This window comes from Dermacentor andersoni, chromosome 1, assembly GCF_023375885.2.
Source record: "Dermacentor andersoni chromosome 1, qqDerAnde1_hic_scaffold, whole genome shotgun sequence".
Classification (NCBI taxonomy): Eukaryota; Metazoa; Arthropoda; class Arachnida; order Ixodida; family Ixodidae; genus Dermacentor; species Dermacentor andersoni.
In genome coordinates, this window is record NC_092814.1 from 166,778,696 (window position 1) to 166,805,166 (window position 26,471).

Below are 26,471 nucleotides of genomic sequence, written 5' to 3' on the forward strand. Positions count from 1 at the left end.
AGAGGGACCGGACAGCGAGCTGACCCTGCCCGAGCTGGCGAATGTTATTTGCTAAAATTAAGCAGGGGCAAAAGCAACCGCGGCTAAGACAAGTAGGTCTCATCTTTCGGCGATGTTGGCACCAACGCCCACGACGAATGCAGCCCGGGTCTGGAAGTTAAATGGTTAGAAAGGACATGACAGGCCACACTGAAAGCCCAAGCACGGCTGCTCGATAAAAGCGCAGAAGTGTGGCTTCATCGAGCGGCCGTGGACCAGGTAACCTTAAAAATTGCCCTCTATACGTTAAATTACTACTACTACTACTACTACTACTACTACTACTACTATTACTACTACTACTACTACTACTACTACTACTGCTAATAATAATAATAATAATAATAATAATAATAATAATTTTAAAGTGCTCATAAGCTACATAGCATTCCTCCGCAGGCTTTGAAGGCACTTGAACTCCAGAAAGCTTGTGACTTTTTGCGTGCAAGTAGGCGAAGTTCCCTGCCAGTGTCCGTCCTCGGCAAAGGTATTGGACGCGTCTGGGTGTCTTCGTGGGCAGACCGGGCAGCCCTTAGATTATGTTGTGCCCTGTTTCCAGAGCATGGTGGTGTCCCTGTGCATCAACCCCCGTGCACTCAGTGCTCACTCTCTCCCTCTTCCACTCTTTAAATTCACCCGTTCCCTTACCCCCAGAGTAGGGTATCAAACCGGGGGCTCGTCTGTTTGACCTCCCTGTCGTCCCTCTCCTTGTGCTCTCTCTCTTCGCAGGCTTACAAAGCGACGCGGGCATTGCTGCGATTCATGAAATCGACTGGCCTCAGTGGCCGATTGTAGGCGTGAAGCGATGGACTACCGCACATGTTCACACTGAGAGTACCTTCTTCCCTCCCTCTCTTTTTTTCATCCCTTAAACTCCTTCCCCCGCCTAGAGTAGCAAACTAGACATGCGTCTGGTTCGCTTGCCTACCTTTCATTCCTTATTTTCCTCCTCCTCCTCGTCCTCGTAATTTATCATATGAAAATGACACAACTTGATCTTGTTACAACTAAAGTTTATTATACACGACGTTTACGTGCACTGTCCTTCAATTTCGTGATATAGCATCGACAGTCCACAGGTTGAGCTGTATGAATGCGCCTCGCTTGCAAGGTCACCCAAGAGATGAAAGCTTCCATGCGTCCTTTCCCAACTTCGAGCTCACTTTCTCGGTTTCTTTGGTTTCCGTTGAGGCGAGGGATGATGTGAATGCGCAACCTGTTGCAGTAAAAAGAAGATACATACCTTCAATGAGAGTTTAGGCCTTTACATGTACGACCAGCTTCTATGTCTTGTAATATAATCAATGAACAATCGGTGACATAAAAATACTGTTTAGTTTTGTTCTTTTCAAATGTTGATAACGTATGCTACCGGCATATGCATATAAAGATGAACAGCAAGTTTTTTTTAACAGACATAGAGAACGGACAACAAGTAAATATCGGTCAGTGTTAGTACCATAAGAATTAAAGGTTCTGAATATCAGCTTGCTTTTAAAAGAGATCACTACATGGGAATCATAAACAGAATGACACCCCCCATCCTCCATTCTAACGAAATATATGAATAATAATAAAAAGAGACATAAGTGGATCTGTGTGAACTTGTTCAAGTAACCACTGATATCAAATAGCTACAGTTTCGCAGACTCAGAAAAGTCACGTGGCTCGTAGCCTACTCGCGGGCCACTCCCTTTACTGGCTTTCGTTATCAACCTTCGCCCGCGTATGTCCATGCAATATACAGAAAGCTGAAAAATGCAAGGTGTCTTCCCCTCACTTCAATCGCCATTGGGATTTCTGAGAAAGCTTCGACAGGCCGCCTGCAAAAAACCGGGACTCCATAATACGTAGGAAGAAGTGCAAGAAGCCCACCAGACAAATCAAATCGAACGCCTGAAATTGACCCAAATAGGCCAAACCTACTGCACCGTCCTGATTACGGGCTGCCAGCAGAAGAAATTGAAGCAAAACAGCGAATCCGAAATCACTTCTCGAAATATGCACTCCATCCACCACAAAGAGCGAAGACAAGCGAGAGCCCAAGCTCTAGTCAAAAAGTACTAGAAGAACCCTGACACCCGCTATGCGGATGCAGCAAAATATCCGAAACGCTCAGCCTTCGCCCTCCGTGCCATAGACGCCCAGGGCAAGGAACAAGCTGCCGCTACGGTAATTGCAAGGGAGCCAGACACAGCGGAAGGAGTGGCTATCGCGATCGCCATTTCCACCTGCACTGACTCAGCCGTGATAATCAGCGACTACCAAGCGGCGTGTCGCGATTATCAAAAAAGGAAGAATCTCGAAGAAAGCCCTGAGCATCCTTACCGACACTTGCATCCGAAGAGGAGGATATCTTCCAGAGACCTACGTCGTCTGGACCCCGGGACACGGGTCCCTGGCGGGGTACAAAGCGGCCGAAGCCGCAGCTCGAGAGCATACAAGCCGGTCTTTTCTGCCAGAGGAGACCAGAAAGGCGACGAGACAGGAAGATATCTCAAAGAAATACACAATAATCTACAGCACCATAGACTCGAACGAAGAATGTATTCCCTACCTTATCTGAAGCTTAACAAAAAAAAGCACTTATTTTAAAAGACTGCAAAAGAACTCTTATGTCAATGGTATCCCCTATGGCAGAGGTTATCTCCAACTCAATTCCCGTACCTCTGCAAGTTTTGCGGAGTCCCGAGCACCCTGGGCCACATGGCAATGGATGCTCGGGGCCCGCGGGACCCCCGAAAGAAACCGAAGATGGCAGATGAAAAAAAAAAATACAACCGAATCCAACAAGACAGAAGAGGACACGGAAGAACTGTGGAAGTCCATGCTGTATAGCCCAGGGCTGGATGACCAGCGAAAGTTGGTGAACCAGACCAGGGTGGCAGCGAGGGCCCACGGATTCCTGAAACGAGGAAGCCACCTACCTGAGGGCGAGAAGAGATATCCTTCTCCCTATCGCTAGTTCATAAGTAAAGGTTTATCTTTCTCTACCTTCGCTTGAGTCTCTTATTCACAGCTGCTCCCCAATACAACAATCATAATTTGTGCACCTCAGGACTACGGGCCTTTTCTTTTTACTGTTACTCATCCTGTATTTAATTCCATGCCACTTTCCTTTTTTTTACTGCTTTTACTTCAATGCTCATTTACGGCTTTATCGTGAACTTTATATCGCACCGCAACGACTGACTCATGAAGGATCTCTGCTCCCTAGTCGCGGAATATGTACGTACATATGACTATGAAGCTAAAGCAACAGAATCGAAGCCGACGTATGAGACCTCGGCTGGATATACCGTGTGTCCCAGCTACCGTTAGCCAAGTGGCTATAGAAAAAATAAATTTTAAAAAACATGGTGCAAGATCTGATTTGAATGCCTATAGTATTCGATCGGATATTCGGATATGATTTGAATACCTAAAGGTATTCAAATCTTGCACCATGTTTTTTTTACATCTTTTTTTTTCTTTGAACAGCTTGCACAACGTTAGCTGGGGCACCCTATATAATTACGCGATGGAATTCCGATTCTAAAGGAATAACTATAGAACATACCTTTGTATAATTTCTGGGGGGTATTTGTGAAAAATATCACGCTGCTGTTCGCGTTTTTTATTCCGCCCAAATCCAAAAGATCTAGCAATAACGTGCACATCCAGAAACGAGAAACTCATGGAGTATGACGTCACCCGTCCCCTCCTACGTAAACTTATGAATTCGTCCTCATTACCAGACTGTGAATTAGTCTCGCGAAAAGTGAATAGATGAACTATAACGATAAAGGAGTCATGAGCTAGGAAATTGTATTCGTTTGTTTGTCGCGCTTAAGTTCATGCAGTTGCACGAATTGCCGCGCAAAAAAAGAAGAAGAATGCAGCAGATCCAACGAGTTCGAATCTCTATATAGCGAAGCTTTGTGTGAGTGCATAAAGAGCCAAAACGCGAGTACGCACGGATACACGGGCGCGCGCGCGCGCGCGTACACACACACACACACACACACACACACACACACACACACACACACACACACACACACACACACACACACACACACACACACACAAACGAAATTCCCAGCATCAAACCTTCTGAGTCACTACTGGGAACTTTGTTTTTGTACGGCTCCGTTGTCTGTGGGCTCCCTACTTTTCTACCACCAAACCTACAAACACTTCCTACTAATCTCTACTGCGGACACGTTTACTTTCCCCCTGCAACCCCTGAACCTAAGGGCTTCAAGGAGGCCGCAGCAAGCACATGCTTCTTCTTCCTTGGTGTACCTCGCTTTATAACTCGCGTTATAAGGCATCCTGATCTAGCTTCGAAAAATAACGAGCTTCCCTTTGAGCTACCATAAATTGTTTCTTTCCTTATTTAATGTTTTTGCTCTTAGGTATAGTCACTCGTAGCAGATGTCTTTTTCATTGCCGCCATGAGATTGTCTCAGCCTCTCTGACTATGCGTTCGACGTTGTTTGTTGCCATATTGCTTACTACATACCGGCGGCCTACTTGCTCGTAAGCTTCCTTGTTATTTTCCTCCACTGTGAGTCAATGTTTTTTCCTGTGCAAATACATGAACACTCTCGCAACCCATCTACTTTCTTTCATATTCCTCAGTCGTTCTTCAAAGTCAATTTAGCACTTACCTCCGCGGATGCGCGGAGGCGAACGCCATCTGGTGATCGTGCAATGAATGCAGCGGCGCGCGTGCACTGTTATTGGTTGGCCTATTGGGCAAAAAAACAGCCAGGCAACCACCGCGGTCACGAACCCGACGAGGTTCGCAAATAAGTGCTTCGCTTTTAAAAAGAATGTTAGACCTGAGGTCAAATCAATAGCCATGCATTTTCAAGCAGAACATTCTAATCACCACGCCACGGCCACTTGGCGCATGTAAAGAGTTTGGTGCTTGCATTTGGCACCGATATTTCCCGTACGGCGGACCGCGTGCGTTGAACCACAACGTCCGGCGGTGCAGAGCGTTCTTGCATGGACGTGGTGCTGCGACTTCGACGCAAGTGCACTACGGCGTGTGCTCTTGCTTCTCTTCACCGGCGCTCGTGCTTGTCGGCGAGATTCGCGGGTTCGTGAAAGAAATGCGGCGGCTAAAGAAAGCTGCAGAAGTAAAAGAGCCAAAAGTCAAAGCAAATTTAGTAGAGGGCTCGTCTCGCAAACCGTGCTTGTCTTGCTTGTTCTGTTTGCAAATGAATGATGCTGCATGTGCTGTTGTTTTGCAACCTGCATACTTCTTCAGACTCGGTGGAAGCGTACTAGCATTGTCCAGAGTTTGCAGTTATTCCAGTGGTGTGGGGGTTCGCCAAGCACCGGGAGGTTCTCAAAATTAAGTAGGATTCTCTGAGCGTCTCCAGAAGCCGGATGTTGATGACGGTTGCTGGCTGTAAATGAGTTAAGAACATTAGAGAATCTGGCACTTTTTTTAAGAGTAAAAATTGATGACGAAGCGTCGGAATCAGGACCTGTAAGTGTTTTTAACTAGACATATCGCCAATAAAACGTAATTGGAGTATGGTAGGCCAACGTGTTTTAGGAAGTATAACTAATAATCACAACGGCTTGCGTGCAAATAAATGCTGAACACAAATTATGTGTTTACCTTTTCTTCTCAAAGAAAAAAAAAATACAGAGGGTCGCTTTGCGTCTTCTGGGGTTTGCCGCACTGGGAAAGCACACGGATTTTATTTGCTGATCATCAAGGAAATAGTGAATCAGCACAATCTTTAGAACGGGAGGTATGCACGTAAAAATTTTGCATTTGAATGTTGGTGTGCGCCATGTGTGGAGCTTAGTTACAAAATTTTACCTTTTGTCCAGATGCTTTCACTGGAAAGTTTTGAAAGACGTGGGGAAATGTCCATACAAGAGAGGGATGTCTGATTCAGTAAAATATTCTGTGCTATAAATAATTATAAGCAGCCTTCATGTTCGCAGTATCCGTCCGTCCGTCCGTCCGTCCGTCCGTCCGTCCGTCCGTCCGTCCGTCCGTCCGTCCGTCCGTCCGTCCGTCCGTCCGTCCGTCCGTCCGTCCGTCCGTCCGTCCGTCCGTCCGTCCGTCCGTCCGTCCGTCCGTCCGTCCGTCCGTCCGTCCGTCCGTCCGTCCGTCCGTCCGTCCGTCCGTCCGTCCGTCCGTCCGTCCGTCCGTCCGTCCGTCCGTCCGTCCGTCCGTCCGTCCGTCCGTCCGTCCGTCCGTCCGTCCGTCCGTCCGTCCGTCCGTCCGTCCGTCCGTCCGTCCGTCCGTCCGTCCGTCCGTCCGTCCGTCCGTCCGTCCGTCCGTCCGTCCGTCCGTCCGTCCGTCCATCCATCCATCCATCCATCCATCCATCCATCCATCCATCCATCCATCCATCCATCCATCCATCCATCCATCCATCCATCCATCCATCCATCCATCCATCCATCCATCCATCCATCCATCCATCCATCCATCCATCCATCCATCCATCCATCCATCCATCCATCCATCCATCCATCCATCCATCCATCCATCCATCCATCCATCCATCCATCCATCCATCCATCCATCCATCCATCCATCCATCCATCCATCCATCCATCCATCCATCCATCCATCCATCCATCCATCCATCCATCCATCCATCCATCCATCCATCCATCCATCCATCCATCCATCCATCCATCCATCCATCCATCCATCCATCCATCCATCCATCCATCCATCCATCCATCCATCCATCCATCCATCCATCCATCCATCCATCCATCCATCCATCCATCCATCCATCCATCCATCCATCCATCCATCCATCCATCCATCCATCCATCCATCCATCCATCCATCCATCCATCCATCCATCCATCCATCCATCCATCCATCCATCCATCCATCCATCCATCCATCCATCCATCCATCCATCCATCCATCCATCCATCCATCCATCCATCCATCCATCCATCCATCCATCCATCCATCCATCCATCCATCCATCCATCCATCCATCCATCCATCCATCCATCCATCCATCCATCCATCCATCCATCCATCCATCCATCCATCCATCCATCCATCCATCCATCCATCCATCCATCCATCCATCCATCCATCCATCCATCCATCCATCCATCCATCCATCCATCCATCCATCCATCCATCCATCCATCCATCCATCCATCCATCCATCCATCCATCCATCCATCCATCCATCCATCCATCCATCCATCCATCCATCCATCCATCCATCCATCCATCCATCCATCCATCCATCCATCCATCCATCCATCCATCCATCCATCCATCCATCCATCCATCCATCCATCCATCCATCCATCCATCCATCCATCCATCCATCCATCCATCCATCCATCCATCCATCCATCCATCCATCCATCCATCCATCCATCCATCCATCCATCCATCCATCCATCCATCCATCCAATCTTGCAGCCCCGCTATGGGTATTGCAAGAGTGGAGAAAATGTTACACATCTATTGCAAACAAGAAATCAGTCAGTGGCAATAGACGAGAATGACCGGGCACAGCATTCCAAATATCTAGAGCTAAAAAAGAAAAGGAAATCTGTGCTTATGCATATAGGTTATGAGCTGAAACGCCAGAAGGTTTGCTGTGACAGCAACGGATACATGAAGACTTTGCAGAATTTTGTTTCTCTAAGCGAATGTAGAGTAAGGAGGTATTTAGAGAGAGACAGGGAAAAGGAACAGGGACGGCAGGGATGTTAACCAGAAATGCGTCTGGTTGGCTACCCTGCAATGGGGGAAGGAAAAAGGGAAATATAAGGAAAGCAGAGAGAGAGAGAGGGGGGAATGCGATGAATGTGTGCACGTGAGCGGACAGCACTACGCAGTCGCCCGTCGTGGTGGTAACGCCTATTGGTGTTGCACTGCTAAGCACGAGCTCGCGGGATCGAATCCCGACCGCGGCGGCCGCATTTCGATGGGGGAGAATTGCAAGAACGCCCGTGTTCTATGCACTGGGGGCACGATAAAGATCCCCTGGTAGTCAAAATTAATCGGGACTCCCCCACTACGGCATGCCTCATAATCAAATTGTAGTTTTGGCACGTAAAACCCCAAAATTCATTGAGCGCTACGCAGTCAAAGGCGCTTGCTTCTTTTAAGTGTTTGCATAAACTTTAAGCATTCAGCGTGATGACGAGTTTAAAGGGAGGTTACGCTCAGTCTATTAATGTTTGAAGAAAGTGAAAAGAACCCAGCCCTATTTGCGATAGATAAAACGCAAAACCTTTCTTCTCCAAAGACTCAATCTTGAGAGTTTTGTGTGTGAGCAGTGTGTAGTTTCTTCTGAGCAGCCACACGAAGAATGCGTTTTAGGTAGCCAAGTCTTTTTGGGGCTTTATTCTATATTGTACATGAATATGCTTGAGCCTAGTAAGACAAATTATGTGTGATTAGAAATAAATGTACCTAAATTCAAGTACCTTTAGCGTTAAGGAATTATTCAAGAAAATACGTGAAAAGAAAAGGAGGTAAACATTTTTTTGTTCCGGGCTTGCATAAAGGTGACATTTTAGCACGGCTTGTACAAAGCCAGTAAAGAACAAGACAGTTATTACAAATATCACCCAGACCACTAGCACTTTAAGTTCTGAGTTTTAACACTAAGTTGACAATAAATTGAAGTGGCATAGGGAGATCATCAACTGAATATGCTACGTTGTAGTTGAACTGATGGTCTGAAATTATTCTGAGCGAAGACATATTGAAAGAATGCATAGAAAGCGGATGCACTTGTATGAGGGTCATTAGTAGATTGGTCATGGTCATTATTACAGAAATACTACTATCGGCTCCACTTGGCATAAATGGTCGCCACAACTTTTCAAAATAGTTTTTCAGCAGCTGGATCAATGTTACGACGAACTTGATGTTTATTACTGATTTAGAGTTATGCTTGAAATTTCTATTTTATAAAAAAGAGCAGCTGCACGAGGATCGCCATCTGACGCAATCTGAAGCGCCGCAGTCCATACTGACACGTTGGGAGAAATGTAAGATGCCTTTGGTAATCCATGGTACGAATCTTCTTTTTTTCGTGTTTAGCAATGATGAAGCGCTAAACCCCCAGTTTAACAAGGTTCTCGGAAAACGAAGATAGTGCATAGTTGCAAATTATAGGAATGGATTTTTATGATGTTCACTTATGACGAGTGTGCTTACCTGGTCATACCTTTCCCGCAGGTACGAAATATCACCAGGCATTTCCGTGCAAATGTTCTCCATGGTGTAGCTTGCTCACGTGATGAACGGTTTTGATAAGGAAAGAAGGTCCGGGTATCTCCTTATAATAACTGTAGTGGTCATGACCACTGTAGTAGCCGTGGTCGTCGTAGCCGTAGTCATGATAGCCTCCAGCGAGAACCAAGCTAACGAATTGGACAATGGTGCACGCAACGATCTGAAGAGAGAGGGAAAAAAATACGTTCTCATCATTAAAGAAGTACAGACGTCGGTCGATTGTTCAGAATGAGTAGAGCAGCTTTCTTCAGCCGACGCCCGTTGATTCGCCTCTTACAACTAAGAAAGCGGCAGTGACACTAGCAGCACCACGAGACATCGACTTTCACTCCGTTGTTGCATCATAACTGAAAAACGTTGCGCTTCTGACTTTGCGGTGTTAAGCGCGATTCGATTTATCGACGCTAGCGCTAGTTTGACAATAAGATTATCTCGCTAAGTTTTAATTGGTTAACGTATTCATCGATTGATGAGCTTCAGCGTCCCAAAGCAACGCAAGAGCTATAGGGCACGCCGTAAAGTATAGTTGAGTGCTCCGAATAAATTTTGACAGCTTGACATTCTTGAACGTGCGCCCAAAAGTCGGCGTATGAGCGCTTTCATTCCGCCCACATAGCAAAACGCCCGTCACCTCGTGCTCAACTGTAGAACGTCATATCCACTCTGCCACCACGGTAGTTTTATCGGAAAGCGACAACTGTGCAGGGATAATTTTAATTAAATTCTGCAGTTTGACGTGCCAAAACCACGATATGATAATGAAGCACGCCGTAGTGGGGACTCCGGATTAATTTTGACCACTGGCGTTCATTAAACTGCACCCAATGCAAGGTACACGGGTGTTTTTGCATTACGCCCCCATCGAAACGCGGCCGCCATGACCATAATTTGATCCCGTGTACTCGGGCATCAGCAGTGCAACGCCAAAGTCACCCCACCACCATGGCGTGTTCTGTGCAGGGCTCTTCGTATACTCTTTTCGACACCTGCCCCAACTACCGCCGTCATGTTTATTTGGAAGAACAAGTCGCAAGAAAAGTCGCAGTTTCGCCCGCTAGGCGAAGCATCGATTGCGATAGAATATTAGTAGTAAGGATAGTGGTTTTATGGGGCCTATAAACTTGCAAGCATTCGCTTACTAACTAAATTAACAAACATGGTGTCACGCACGCACAAGGAAACGTGAACACATCCCATTGGATGACTGCGCACACCCACTGTCGAAACGCTGGAGTCAGGAAGCGCGGCAGCAGCAGCAAGCGAATTGACCTTCGCGCTGCCTCTCGCTTCAACGTGAACTAAGCGGCGAGAACACAGCGCACACGAAGCTATCAGCACTCGGTGCATGCTGTCTGCATCGCAGATCGCTTTTAAGATAGGGCCTGCGCGGCCGCGCCATACGCAGCCGCCGCTGGATTAGAACGCCCTGTGCTTTGTGCGAGAAGTTCCTTTCGCTTCTTCTAGGACCCCACACCATTACAGAACAAACCTCCCCTGTAAACAACCATGTCGCTCCCGTTGAAGTGCCTTCTTACCGTCGTTGCCGTGGTTCCGAGATTGTTGACGTTTCGCGTCTCAAACCGTTTTTTCGGCGTTTCTTGCCAGTCTAAGTTGCGGCCGGGCTGCCCGCTTCAGCGCGCGGGGGACATTAGTGTGAGTGCTGCGTGCGCATTTCAACTTCCTCATCTGTATACATACTCATCATCACCACTCGAGGCCGTAATAGTGGGCGGCTCACTCGCTGCAATAAGAGGAAGAGCTGCGGCCAAACCATTGTCTCACAACATATGTATATATATTCTGAACTGCAGATAATAGAAAAAGAATCGTGATATAATATAGAGACATCAAGACTGCAAACAAAAATATTGCAGTAAATGTTAAGGTCCGCCAATGAAATATATTCGATGTTTTGGGTCTAACCCAGCAGTATACTTATACGACGCCGTATGGGGGTGAGTTAGTTGAGAAAAATCTGAGAATACCTGGGTGCCCCAAGTTCAATTTTAGTCATTTGACACAGAGAAAGAGGCAGAGAAACACTCATCAGATAGTCTGAGATCCGACGTCCATTTGTGGAAGACCATTAAGTACAAACCCCATGCAAGCGATCTTGCACGCGACAGCGACAAGCGACGCGATGGAGATGGCTGTCGCGTTCGCTCGTCGCTTACAAGTCGTACCCCATGCGAGCGACGACTTCGAGCGACGTCTCCCCAGTGTTGCCGGTATGAGGGTAGCAATATAGGCGCCGAAACTATCGTGACGCGTGCTTTATTAACTCAAGTTGATGTGTTTTACTGTAAAAAGCAGCATAAAATACTTCTGAAAATCGTGCAATAGGTTCTTATCCTTGCACGTATAAAAATTCAATCGTTTGCTTGTTTCGTGCGACAATCAGAAGTACTTGAGTTATGTACATCCAGTTCCGGCTTCGCGCTATTGGCTAGTCGCTCATAGCACTTCCGGGCGACGAGCGACGAATTCTAGATTTGCAGAACCGAGCGATCGCGCGACAAGACCGAGCGATCTGTTCACGCGACGGCCCGATCCGTCGCTCGAACCCGTCGCTCGTCGCTGTCACGCACAAAATCGCGCTCATGGGGTTTAGCCTTTAACGTTCCTCAGATAGAATATACAGGGTGTCCCAACTATTATGCACCAAGATTTAAACATAAGCAAATGTCACTTAGCTGGACAGAACCAAGGTAATGCCGTTTGCCGTCACTTGAAGAGGCTCAGGTTACTTTTTGCATTCCGCCATATTACATAATTAGTCTTAATTAATTAATAAACTTCTAAAATATTAAGATTACATGAAAAGTGTCAATGAGAAAATTCTAGAGCAGCATGAAAAAGCTCCCGATATAGCTTTCTGTTGCTCAACACGTGCTACGCAAACGTGTATTCCCGAGCGTGAAAGAAGCCCACGAATACGCGCAAAATTGCTGCACGACTGGCGGCTCGAGGCACTTTGCGTGCAACAAAATTTGTTGAACGTAAGCGCTGCGTGTGAGACTCCTGTACGTCTTTTCTCCCTCGACCTGTACCTATATCACCGAATGACGCCCTTATTCTACCGCATTATGAGAGAGCGTAACGTACTGGGAACAAATTATGAGAGGGTGCGTGCGTCAGTGGCCCTTCATTGTCACCGACACACATCACGTGGACATCAACCCTGTGTCCTCGTGCATTAATTGTGCCCAAAGCTACAACTACGCCGCTGTGCTTCTTGAAGTCAACCTGTGCAGTAACTTCCCCTGAGAAGCTGATGCGCTTGCATACGCAGCGCTCTATCATCCTCCCAAAATCAAGGCTCCAAAGAGTAATCAAGTGCAAAAATCTGACATTCGAAATCACTTTGCGTCGCTTTGGGTTCCACCGCATATGCCCTGCGTAACCAAGAGATTGCACCGATAGGAAGCCTCACTTCTATATCGAATAAGGACAGGATCTGCTAATACACCGGCCTGGTTATTTAAAACGGGGCGAATCAATTCTCCGAACTGTACGGCATGCAACGAGACCAGATATTGAGCACTTTTTGTGGTCCTGCCAGCAATTCCAAGATGAAAGAGACACTCTCCTGAAGAATCTGCAAAACAAGGACCTTCCGCATGCGCGCCTGCAACACCTTATATTTCCCGAGGGATCAGTTATAGCCCGCAAAGAAACTTCACGTCTCCTCATCGAATTCTTCAGGGAGACTGGTTTGATGGACATATGGTGAAACCCTTCCGCGGTATTGTGCGAGACGCTCGGGCGGAGCAATTGCCGGCCTTGATCGCCAGGCTAAACCCGCCTGTTGCTACAATTCACCACCACCACCACCACCACCACAGAGTGGGAAAAGCTGGAGTGAACACTTGCGTGAATGAGCTCTGCGTTATCTTCTTGTCCTAACCTTTCTCACTTTTCCTTTACAGTAGTGCGCGTTCTTTGTGTTTTTGCAGCTAATTGCGGGTGTACTTTCTTTTTCTGGCCATGAAATAGCGCTTCAAATAATGTTAAGTCATTGATAAGCTAATTAGGCACTGTACGTACTTGGCACCACGAGAATCACATGACTGCGCGCCGCGGTAGCCCACTGATTATGGTATTGTGTTACTGAGCTTAAGGTCGCGGGTCCGATCCCGGCGACGGCAGGCGCTTTGCGATGGGGCGGAACGCAAAAACGATCGTGTACATCTGGTGCACGTTAAAAGAACCCCAAGCGGTCAAAATTCTTCCAGAGCAACCGACTACGGCGCGCCTTATATTCAGATTGCGGCTTTGGCACGTAAAACCCCCAAATTTCATTATTATTTTTATACATCAACTTACGACCTACGACCTTTCACCGAGTCAAAGATACTCGGACCGTGGCCCCACCCGTCACTGGCACGAAAAGCGAATCGTGCATTACTGCAATACTTGAGGTACCCCGGTTTAAGAGACCGTTTATAGTGTCCCTGTGCATAGTGTCCCGCCCACACGTACTCAGTGCTCACTCTCTCCCTTTCTCCTTTTTCTATTCCCCTTTCCCCCACCCCCAGTGTAGGGTAGCAAACCGGATACTCTTCTGGTTGACCTCCCTGCCTTTCCTGTCCTTGCTTTCTCTCTCTCTCTTATACATCAAGAGCTGCTTCTTAAAGTTGATTTTTTTCTCATGGAAAAAATAAAGCGACAAAACGTTTTCAACTAGGCCTTGCATGCGTGAGTCGTCAACATTTTGGCTCCCATTTACGGCCGAGGAAACGCATGCAGCAAACACGGCGCTGTCTATTCGATGGCTTGCGCATAGCAGGAAAGCGCTCTCGAAACAAAACTGCGCGTGTCCGCGCTAACACACACGCACTCAAACGCATGGCGCCTGGATGCTCCACTTTGAGTTCCATAGACCCGTGAGGAAACTTTCGTCCGAGCGACTCGGCACCGGCTGTGTGCCCAGACTGCCTATTCACCTGGTGCTCCCGCTTCGCTTCTTTATTGAGCCGTTCATGCATATCGGCGCTTGGCGCTTTCGCGCCGGCTAAAATTGGGATCCCGTTAATGGTTGCCGTAAAGAGAACTTTTCATTTAGTAACTACGATGCTTTGCTGTTGAACGAGTTCTGAGCAACGGAGATCTCAACCTATCTTTAGTTCGGTTTCTTCACGGCATTTTGGTTTAAGCGTATGGCTCGTGCTATTGTTTTCTGCGGAAAGTGCGGCGTCCTGTGAGCACGCCATAAATATTTATGAGATATGAAGATTCATTCAAACTTTAGCGGTCTTGCTTTTCTGAGGATGGTTAATTATGCTTGCTAAGTGTTTCTTTGAGCGCTCCGACCGAGGACGATTTGCGTAATTGGGCGAACCGGCTGGGGTAAGACCGGAAAGCCAACAATTGAAAGCGTATAGCCTTATTCACAGCGCCTTTTTTGACATTCACGTGCATAAACGCAGCGAGAACAGCCCAGCATATTTTAATATGTTTAGATCTCAGTTGTGCTTTACAATCAGTGTATGACAGCAAGTCAAGGTGCGTTATAAAAACCTGGCCGATCGCTATATACATGATACGTTTCACGTTTCTTCAAAAGGCATTACTATTATTGCTTGCGAAACAACTTTCCATTGTGCAGTTGGACGTAAGTTGTGTGAATTATTTACGCATTTTCGCAGCTATAACAGTGTGAGGGACCTTTAGGGACCTTCCATTGTCAGTTACTAGAACGTTAATTACCTTAATCCTCCGACCACGCCACCTCCGTAACTCGCGCAGCGGTATCAATCAAGCCTTTGTGGTCACTGCATGACCTACAAAAATGGTGGCGGAGCGTCATCAGTTATAGCATAAGAAAGATAGAGAGAAGATGTGTTTTCCTTCAAATCGCAGGGCGACGACAGCGATACAGCGAGTGCATTATTACGCGCTGCGAGATGTGCATGTTTGCGCTGTGTCCATTATGCAAAACATTCGCAGTGGCGCCCAGACGCAGTCTTGTTGTTTTTGCAGCTTTCCTGTAACAGCAGTAACGAACAGAGAAACAGGCCTGCAAGAGTAGCGTTCGTATAGGGCCGCGGTGCCCCGACACAACCCTGTAGTAGACCCTGGTCGACTGCGGAGGTGTTGCCCGGCCGAGGGTCGTGAAGGTCGGGTAATTGCTTCTCCTCCAGAGCCATGAAACACGGCGTTTTGACGAAGCGTGTGACACGACACGTTTCTATGCAAGTGTCCTGCAAGCTTCTTCAAAGCTATGTGGTAGCCGAGGGCGGTCGCTCGACGTGTTCGTCCCTGAGAAGCACCGCAAGAGATGCGGGGAAAGACTGCGCCGCGTCTGGTGTACCGCTTTGCCTCTTCTTGCCTGCTGAAGAAGTGCGTTCTGTTGCCATCGTGTAGGCAACACGTTCTTTGGCATTCGCAGCCACGGAGGCTGCATTCCACTAAGAGCGGCACACAAAAACCTTTCCTCCATTGAAATTACCGTGCAAATTGAGTATTTACAAGTGCTCGAAATAAATCCGAAGCCCTCCACTATACGGCGTACTTACAGCTCCCTGTTCAAATTTGGAACTGTAAACCTCGATTACAGTCATTAGTCATCATGGTTCTACTCTTCATTCGCCGACTGCATGCAACGTTGGCAGTGTATGTTGACCGCAACCACACCTAATTGCTTGGAGCTCAACACTGTCTGTTTCGCGGCTTCTGCGGAGAAACCTTTGCGTACCTTTTATATAACTAAATAAATGAGAAAAATGATAAATAACAAAACAAAAATGCAGATCCAGCGCACGCGTTAGAATCTATGTGTAACGATGCTATAGAATATCATTTAATTAAATGCTTTTCAGCTAATGGCAATGCTTACGATGTTGTTTTCTTTCAGGCTATGCAATCTGTAATCGCATGGAAAGCTTATGTTTATCCACCACAAAGGTCAACTTTATTCTCAGGCAATCTTCTTGTTTATCCACTGCATCACTCACAAGCTATGCCGAAAAAATGCGGCAGGTACACTTAAGACTACTTACGTGTGGGCATGTGAAAGCATTCTACCGTTTGTAAACACTCATCACGTGGCGCTTCCTCCTCGATTCCCATTGGCTCGTGTCCAATTACGCAAGCACTATACCCATCACGTGCACAATTACGCAAGCACTAGGCCGCACCTTTAGTCAGCCAGGTGGCTGCGACGCGACGTGTGCAATGACGCACGCACTAGGCACACCTTTACAGTCAGCCAGAACCGTGGAGCCACCGTGGCGTCGGGGAAGCGTGAGCGTCTCGCACTCCGGAGCACCGCGTTCGATTCACGCGAAGACTGAAATGTATCAAATTTTCTTTTTAAAGCCATTAATTTACTTTGGTGACAGGAACCTTCCAGAGAAATGTGACGTCAATCTGAGAATTTCCTGACGTGTTCTTGCTCTTTTCGCGGTCGGCCATTTTTGGTACCATTTCTTGGTCACGTCGACTACGACGGATTTGTGCTCCATGGGGCATATAATGCTTTCGCATTAATACTAACTTCGCATCGGGTTGATGCGCAGTGTGAGAGGTATACGCAGCGATGTCACAAGGGCGAGAGGCAATGCGTGGTGCTAGAGGAAGAATGGCGATGACAGATGTACAGGAAAGTACGGCACGTATCAAGCAACATTTACTAATTGTGTTCCTCTTGTGTCACAATTGAACATACCCATTTTGGATTATTGTCTAAGAACGGGCACACCCCCAGTGGCAGATACCGGATGGCTCACTGTTCGGTATGTGCCGTTCACCATTCAAATAACATTCGGCTAACAGATCGGTGTGCTTTAAAGATATTTGTGAGCTGACATTATACGCTCCTCTTATTTTTTGTTAGGCAGAACTGAAGTGCGTATACTTGGTCAGCATACAAGGGTTATATTAGCCAGTTCGCTGGCTACTCTTATTCGGCATACCGGGGTCCGGCCTTCTTCAGGGAGCAAGCACATGAAACGGTAAGGTGATGCTATATATATATATATATATAGATAGATAGATAGATAGATAGATAGATAGATAGATAGATAGATAGATGGAGAGAGAGCAATGCACGCGGAATGCGTCGACGTGGGTTCGTGCCCCACCTGCGGCTAGTTGTTTTTTCAACCAATTTCCTTTCGATGTATTTATCATTTCTTTAGTTCAATTAATACGTAAAAGTAATTTCCCCTATGCGGTCCTTGGTGTCCTTGTTGTTTGGGTTTTTTTATTAAATGTATTTAAGGAGAGGTTGGTGCCTATGTGTGGCGGCGGCTACACCTCTTCTATATTTATCGTCGGAAAGTTGTCAACAATCACCAAACTGGAGTAATAAGCACATGCATGAAGAACATTCACGTACTAAATCACAGTATGGCAATATAAATAAATGTTCGCGCAACAGAAGAGTTCACATAGCATATATGTATTTACGAAACCGAAATGTCAACACGGAACACATGAGTTCACGCAGCATAAATGGTCTAAAACCAAGATACTTACACAGAAGGTGTTGGGCACTTGAATGCCATACTCTAAATGCAACAAATACAAATGCTACATGAACACGAAGACACAATGGACATGTAATTAAGGGTGCCCGTTAACAATGCTAGCAATAACTATTGTATGAATTAGTAATTCTGTGGCATTTTTGATTCCTCCAAAAATTGTACTAAGGATCGCACAGCGATGGTTTGAAGTTTTTCTGTTGGCCATGTACCTAAAATTTTCCTAAGGATAGTGACCGTCTATCCAAGCCATGTAGTATTTAAAAAAATTAAATTAGGGGGTTTTACGTGCCGAAACCACTTTTTGATTATGAGGTACGCCGTAGTGGACTCCGCAAATTTTGACCACCTGGGGCTCTTTAACGTGCACCTAAATCTAAGTACACGGGTGTTTTCACATTTCGCCCCCATCGAAATGCGGCCGCCGTGGCCGGGATTCGATCCCGCGACCTCGTGCTCAGCAGCCCAACACCATAGCCACTGAGCAACCACGGCGGGTCATGTAGTATTTCCGAAAGGTTCTCGCGGGAAGCATCATGATTTTCACAGTGCGGAAGAAGGTGTTTTATGTCTTCTTCAGCTTCTTCTGAGACGAATAAACATCGGGCCCCTCTGTTTCCTGTGTCGTTCATATGTATATATACAGGGTCTGTCCTGAAAGTAATGTCAGGGAATTTATTGTGACGCGACTGTACGTCGGAGCGTGATCTAACCGGTTGAAAGTGGTAGGGGGGGAACCCAGCTCAGCAGCGCTCCGTCGCTCAGTGTGCTCCGAGTATCGGACAGTGTAATAAGGGCCTGTCCGTGAGAGTTGTTTCTTATTCTCGTGCAAGCGAAACTGCAGCGCTCGTTAGAACAATGATTTGCGATCAAGTTTTGCGTGAACTTGGCAAGACCGCTGCGGAAACTGCTACTATGCTCAAGACTGCTTACAAAGAACATGCCCTGTCAGATCGGCTAGTGTTTCAGTGGCACAAAGCCTTTTTGGAAGGCGGGGAAGAGGTCGACGACGAGGACCGTGCCGGACGGCCATCCACGGCCACCACGGCTGACAATGTGACGCGAGTTAGGGAACTGTTGCACTCAGACCGAGGATTAAGTGTTTGTTTAATGGCCGACATGTTGAACATTCCGAAAACTCAAGTTCATGAAATCGTTACAAACGATATCGGCATGCCGAAGGTGTGCGCAAAATTGGTTCCAAAAGTGCTCACTGATGACCAAAAGTAACGCCGCGTTGAAACGTGCCAAGAAAACGTCGACATGTACAAACGTGATCGAAAATTTTTGGACAACGTCATTACAGGTGACGAGACTTGGGTATTTAAATATGACCCGAAGACCAAAAGGCAATCATCGCAGTGGCACACACACTCGTCCCGTCGCCAGAAGAAAGGCAGGATGAGCCAATCAAAAATCAAGATCACGCTCATCGATTTTTTTTTTTTACATCCACGATCTGGTTCATCACTAGTTTGTAGAACCTGGAACCACTGTGAACTCCAAATTTTATGTGTAATTCCTGAAAAGACTGAAATGCAGGGTTCAACGTATCCGGCCGCACATCGCACACAACTGGAAGTTGCACCACGATAATGCGCCGGCCCACAGTGCCTTCATCGTCACCGACTGCCTGGTTAAAGCAGGGGTGCCAACGATCCCGCAGCTCCCGTACAGCCCGGACTTGGCTCCCCCGACTTTATCATGTTTCCACGCTCAAGAGACCCCTGAAAGGCAAGCATTTTGGAACAGTGGAGTGGATCAAAGCAGCTTGCACCGCAGCATTAAAAGGCCATTCCGGAGGAGGACTACCGCAACGCATTCGAGAGCTATAGAAGTCTCGCTGGAGCCGATGTATCGACGCAAAAGGAGAGTATTTTGAAGATTTTTTAAACACTTGTAACGATACATTCGATAAATTATTTTTAATGGCCTTACTGACATTACTTTCAGGACAGACCCTGTATATGTACACATGACACGGTGAAGATCACAGCATCAAGACGATATAAAAACTACGATGGCATGGTGACAATGGGATGACGACGCAATGAAGCTATGGCATGACGACGGCGCTATAACGACGACAGCACGATTGCGGTTGCATAATGACGGGGGATGACGACAAAGTGAATATGACAGAACAACGACGACAACGGCACGGGGATGACGGCGTGTTTGTGTTCCAGCTCACCTCTGTACACGCTTACGTACATCATCTACTGCCCGGGCCACTCCGGTTTGCACTATGCCATGGACGAACCAATCGTGAAACACAGTAGCAGCCAGCGGCGAGCACTCGCAAAAAAGGGAGAAGAGGCAGAAAAGGCCGCGTTTTAATAGATGCTGCATTTCAATGTGAGAACATACTCACATCTAAAATGCGCGCATTGTCGTGATAGCAACGCAACTAATGGCATAGATATAACATTGCATTACCACAGCAATTACTTCGAAGTGATTGAATTAATTAATTGAAGTAATTACTTTTAACTGCGTAAACACCCCCTCAGTATCGCTATTTGCTGCAGAGCTTCAATTTTTAGAAGCGACCGAATACTGAATTGTGTGTCTTCCAGTATTACTTTCCTTTTTCAGTTTCTTTCTATTTCTGTTTCTGTTTCCGTTGATTGCCTGCAAGTACCTTTTTTAAGGGCCTGTGAATTGTGCGGCCGCCTTTGACTATTGTTACGCGCTGCGTGAATTTTTCTAGTTTTTTTCTCTCTTCTTACTCCTTTTATTCTCTTTACCCCTTTCCCCAGCACAGGGTAGCCAGCCGGTATTTACACTGGCTAACCTCCCTGTCTTTCCTTCCTTTTTGTTTTTCTCTTGATCGATGCGTGGTGTCATTTTTCAGATTGTATCGCCCCCTTCCACTTCACCTCTGCCTTTCGCCTTATATAAGGTGTCCTTCTTCCGTCAATAAAATTTAGTTGACAGTCAGCGCTTGTGTCTCGCCCTTGTTTATTTGTGGTTGCATGTGTTAGCGCTGTTATATTTGTCAAATCTACTTTGTAGTACCAGAAAGGGCTACTTCGGAGCCAGTTTGTGCATGATACATTACTGTTCACATCCTTAACAAGACCATGAAAACAAACAACATAGTACTACAACCATTGATGTGCCGTAGCAAGGTTACAAATGGAGCTATTGATACTGCATGGTAAAAAGCGCTGCTTTTGGCTGTGAAGGATGCGGACATCTATAACAATGAACGTAAAGAATACACGGACGAAACAAAGCTTACTCAAACAAATGTTTATTCGCACAAATCTGCATTTCCGTTTACTACTTGGCAGTGAATATATATATATATAAATATAAATATAAATATATATATATATATATATATATATATATATATATATATATATATATATATATATATATATATATCTTCTCTATCCGTACAGGTGTCCGATCTCTCACTTTAGGCGTTCGCGGTGACTAAGTAGTTGATTGTACTTTTTGTCAGCGCATTTGACGGTGCGCTTGTACACTTATTGGCTCGATAGATTTTAAACGCTCCTACAGCGTCTGTGTTACCCGAGTGCACAGATAGCACACCGAGGTAGCTTTGCCACCCATTGTGCTGCATGTACATTACATGCGAGCCATAGTCCAGCTGCACGAAAATTATTGCTCAGATGAAAGATATAACCGAGCGGCAGGTAGTGGAATTGTTTGAAATCCATTAAGGCGGTAGTGTGCAAGCGTTCTATCAACTGCGCTGACGAAAAAGAAATCGACTACCTCAACACTGCACGTGGAAGATCGCGTACCTGTCTATATAGAGAGGTTATGCGTGTTCACTGTCATGTCATAGAAGGAAACACAGATTGGGTACGGAAAAACAGTTGTTATTTCGCGCTTCGCTTCTTCCGTGCCTTTTTTAAGCTCACGTGTTGCGTGTGTCTGCGTCCCTATGTGCCATAAGCAGCGTGATTTACCATGGAGCATGTCGTGCTTAAACTTTGTGTACTGTCTCTATCACGCTAAAATATAAGCGTTATGAATTATTTGCGTGGAGATCTATCTAGAAACGATGGTTAATAATGTCAATGCCTCTAATACAACATGAGAAAGAGAAAATATTTTTCAGGTAAGTCCGAGCGTTCAAACAACCGAACGAACAACGTCCGATGAGCAAGATATTCAGTGAAATTATTCGGACAAGCGATTTCGCAGGTGACCTGCGCTACTCACCAGTACCTTCATGTTGACTAGGAGAATCGCTGGCACGTGGTGGCAGAGTATGGCCCCCGCTCCTGAAATCACGGCCACTTTTATACCTTGTCGCAAGCACTGCACGTGATTTCTTGTATGCCAGCGTGAACCTTTTGGCGGTTAGCGCGAAGGCTGTCTGCCTGCTCGTGTCAACTCGGTTGCGGTTCCCTCCTGGGCTAGATTCGACTCGCACTCTCACGATCGTTGACGCCTCCAGTAGACATGTCTCTTGTTTTCTCTCTTCTTTAATCTGAGCTAACTAATGCTGACTTCTACATTTTGCGAAGGTTTCTTTGTTTGTTGCCGCCATGGAAGTCGTTTCTGCAGGGCATCGCCATAGTATGTCGTTGGTTCTACTACTGGACGGGCCATTATATGCTAGAACCAAATCAAAATAAGCGCCGCTATCACTGTACCGATCGCCTCGTCTGCCTAACTTCGCTACGAGCTAGGTGCCTATCGTTAAGTCTGCACCCACGAAAATAGAACCCCGCCGCCGAGCTTCTTGTCGCTTCTTGTCGGTTAATAAGAGCCCATATTATGGCTGCCGCCCTTCTCGGCGCTCTGCGTCGTGAACGCACTCGATAAGCTCGCTCTCTTTTACCGAGACCATCGTAGTATAACAGATAACCAACCTTCCCTTTACGCAGTGGTGCACTTAAGCTCAAGAACAGATTAGGAAGATAAGGAATTTACTATGAAAGAAAAACAAAGCAGCTGCGCCGCAGCACCAGCAACGACCTGAGTGCAAAGATGAATGTAGCAAATATTTTTGGGATTCTACGTGTACACGGACACTGTTCATTTTATGACTCAGTGATGCTGGTTGTATGAGTAAATGACGCCAGAAGGTACACCCCTGGCTCGCGCGCCTGTGAGATAAGCACCCATTGTGAACTTGCATCTTCAAAAGCTTCTGCCTACAGATAAGTTTGTGAATTAGAACAGAATCGTAATCATTGCTGCGATGCTGCATCCGCCTAAAAAGAAAATTAAATCCTGCGGTTTTACGTGTCAGAACTACGATCTAATTGCGAGAAATGCCCTAGTGGGGGACTCCGGAATAATTTTGACCCTCTGGGAATCTTTGACTTGCACCCAGTGCATGGTACACAGGTGTTTTTGCATTTCAACCCCATTGAAAAGTGGCCGCCGCGACCGAGGCTTAATCCCACGACATCGTGCTTGGCAGGGCAACGCCAAAGCCACTAAGGAAACACTGCGGGTCTGCCTGCGCTTGTCCTTCCTTTTCTTTTCCGACTGTAAAAGTAGTGCATACGGGTGTTATTTGCCGGACACACCCCTCCTAGCAAAAGCATTTAGGTCGAAATAACTGATGTATAAGGGGTGACTAAACAGACAAAGCTAACGCGCGTATGTATTATTATTATTTCTCTCTCTCATATTTAAATGCATGGTTCTCGACAGACCTAAAGCTCAATTGAGTGGAAAGGCAATCCGTACTGAAAGGTGAACAATGCACGTGAAATTTTACCATCGAGGTTACTGTTGTTTACTGAAGATTTGCACTTGTTGTGTACAGTAAGTTAGAAAGATCGGCGAGTTGGAAAGGATGCACACTTATCAATCAGCGCGAAAACAACGGAAGTGCGTCGTCCGTTCTTTTCGCGCTGATTAATAAGTATGAATTGATGTGTACGCTAGGAGCAGACAGTAAGTACATTGTAGACGCACGTGGAAACAGTGTTGTGTCGATTACGCCTCGATTGCATTCAACAATCTATATTCCTTTTTTATTGCATATCTGATCATATCTGATCGATATACGGAACATATCTGATCTGTTAACCGTTACCGGTTAACAGATCAGATTGAGGAATATAGTAATAAAGGTATTTTATGTCAGCGGTATTTTAACGCTTGTTAACGGAATAATGTTCCGTTTCTACAGAAGCAAGGCGTATGTACCGGGTCTTGTGTGGCACCCGTCCTCAGCAACCTGTATCTTGCAAAAGTAGACTGAGTCTTGGCAGAGAGGTTCAAGTTTACAGTTTACAGAGCATTCCGATACGTTGATGATTTCCTTTTTTATTCACTGCACTTCTCATTGTTTTCAAAAAGAATGTGAAAGTGTTACAAGCATATTTTTGTGAATGTCTTTGTCCCCTTGATGGGACCTTCGAAATGCCAACAGATAGGAGTATACGATTGTCTAACGATCATATCTGCTGGTGTTACTAACCTAGAGCGAATAAGCCTCTTTTATCGTATAGTTCTGCTCATTCCAAGCTTATTAAAAGGGGCATAGCGAAAAAGTGTTTGAACAACGCACTAAAGAAGTCCAGCCTTCATCTAATTTCTTCCAGTTTTCAACAACAGGTAGTGCGGTTGAGTGAGGCTGGTTTTCTAAACAATTTGATTGTGTCAATCGCTGAAGCACTGCTCAGAGCAACGCAGTCAGGAGAGGCTGGTTTCTCGACGTCAGCCAGCGCAAGGTCTGTTAAAAAGAAAACAATTTGCCATGATTCCTTACATCCACCGCTTATCGCATAACGTGAAGAAGATACGACTATATGGAAAGGTTGACGTACTAGTAACTTGCTCAAACAAGCTTATCAGCTTGTGTGCAAAAACAAGACCATATAGTAAAACAAAGGACGCGTGCAAAAAGCAGCACAGAAAAGGGTACGTTGACAGTAGGACCTGTGTTATTTACCGAATTCCTTTGCCTTGTGGAAAGAGTTACGAGGTCTGTTAGAAAAGTATCTGACCTTTTTTTTTTTTTTTGCGAACACCTGATGGATATGAAACAAAAGCGCTTGCATAAGCCGACCTTGAACCTTCGTGCGCGTGCGCGAACTTTTTCCCGCTTGCCGATAGCGTCAGTCGCTGGGACGCAGCGTTCGAGTGAGGTAGTGCGCAGTACTCTCGTCGGTTTTTTATTGCAAGGAAAATGGCGGAGCGACTGGGGCAGCGTTACTGCATCAAATTTTGCCAGAAACTGGGCGACAGCCAAGTGGAAACCATTCGGAAGATTCAGACGGCTTTCGGTAGCGATGCTATGAGCAGCACACATATTAAGGAGTGGTACAACCGGTTTAAAGATGGCCGCACATCGGTGGAGAGCGAGCCCCGCTCCGGTCGGCCATCACAACATGCCGAAATGACCAGGTAATTGCCGAAGTGAACGCTGTGGTGATGCGGGACCGTCGTGTGACTATCCGAGAAATTGCGGCAGAGGTGGGCATCAGCACTTTTTCTGCACATTCCATTATGACGGAAGATTTGCCCATGAAGAGAGTTGCGGCGAAATTCATGCTGAAGCTGCTCACGGTGGAGCACTCACAGGACATGCTGGATTCCACGAACAGTGACCTCGACTTCATGAACACCATAACCACTGGTGACGAGTCTTGGATGTACGGGTACTACCCGGAAACTAAATCCCAGTCGTCACAGTGGAAGCATTGCACGTCACCAAGACCAAAGAAGGCCTGCAAAGTGCGCAGCAACGTCAAAGTGATGCTGACTGCTTTCTTTGACTCCCGCGGTGTAGCACACCACGTGTACGCACCACAGGGTCAAACAATCGCCAAAGAGTACTACAGGGATGTCCTCCGTCTCCTACGTGATGCTGTGCGGCGCAAGAGACCGGAGTCGTGGTCAACAGGAGATTGGGGCATCCATCACGACAATGCTCCGGCACATTACTCGCACTTGATTCAGACTTCTTTGGCGAAAAACCAGACTCCTGTAGTTCAACAAGCTCCTTACTCTCCTGATATGGCCCCCTGCATTTTCTGGCTGTTTCCCAAAATCAAGAGGCCATAGAAAGGAGCGCGATTTCAGACGAGAGAGGAGATTATGGCTGCAACGACAGCTGAGCTAAACCCCATTCCTAAAGTGGCCTTCTCGGAATGCTTCCGACAACGCCAGCACCGCTGGGAGAAGTGTGTGTAGTCCCAAGGAGACTACTTTGGGGGTGATTAAGGTTCCAACGCTCCAGTTATGCCAGTTTCTTTTCTTCAGCCAAAGGTCGGATACTTTTCTAACAGACCTCGTATATCGGACAAACCGGCAGATGCATTAATGATAGGCTTAGCGAGCACTCCAATAAAGTTACCAAGCCTTCGCCGGATGGCTTCCTCGCAGTTCATTGTCATAAGTGTGGATGCGTTCCCCGGTTTGAAGATACAGTTATTATAGGGGGAAGCAAATGCGAATTAACTCGTCTCATCAGTGAAAGTGCTCGCATTGAAGAGTTTAGCGAAGCTTCTGTTAGAAAATCGTCCATCTCACGATCAAAGGAATAGTTGGAATTCCTGCGCGTGCGTTAAGCATAATAGTTCTTTCCTAGTCTGTGAGTGTGTTATACTATCATTTAATCTATTACCTTGTCAGTAGACACGTGCTTGTAAAAAAAAAAGAAGAAGAAAAAGCGAGAGAAAAAGTGAGGGTATAAAAGTGGCGTCCGTCCCGGAAATAAATTGTTG

The 26,471-nt window shown here is 46.5% G+C and overlaps 1 long non-coding RNA gene across 1 annotated transcript; it reads right to left on the reverse strand.

Annotated features, from left to right (window-relative positions):
- Positions 1 to 1,062: 1,062 nt before the first annotated feature.
- Positions 1,063 to 22,455, reverse strand: LOC129380740 (uncharacterized). Its single transcript, XR_008608920.1, has 3 exons — positions 21,997 to 22,455; positions 9,224 to 9,461; positions 1,063 to 1,255 (listed from the first exon to the last, which is right to left on the reverse strand). It is a non-coding gene; the product is annotated as an uncharacterized lncRNA (long non-coding RNA).
- Positions 22,456 to 26,471: the final 4,016 nt, after the last annotated feature.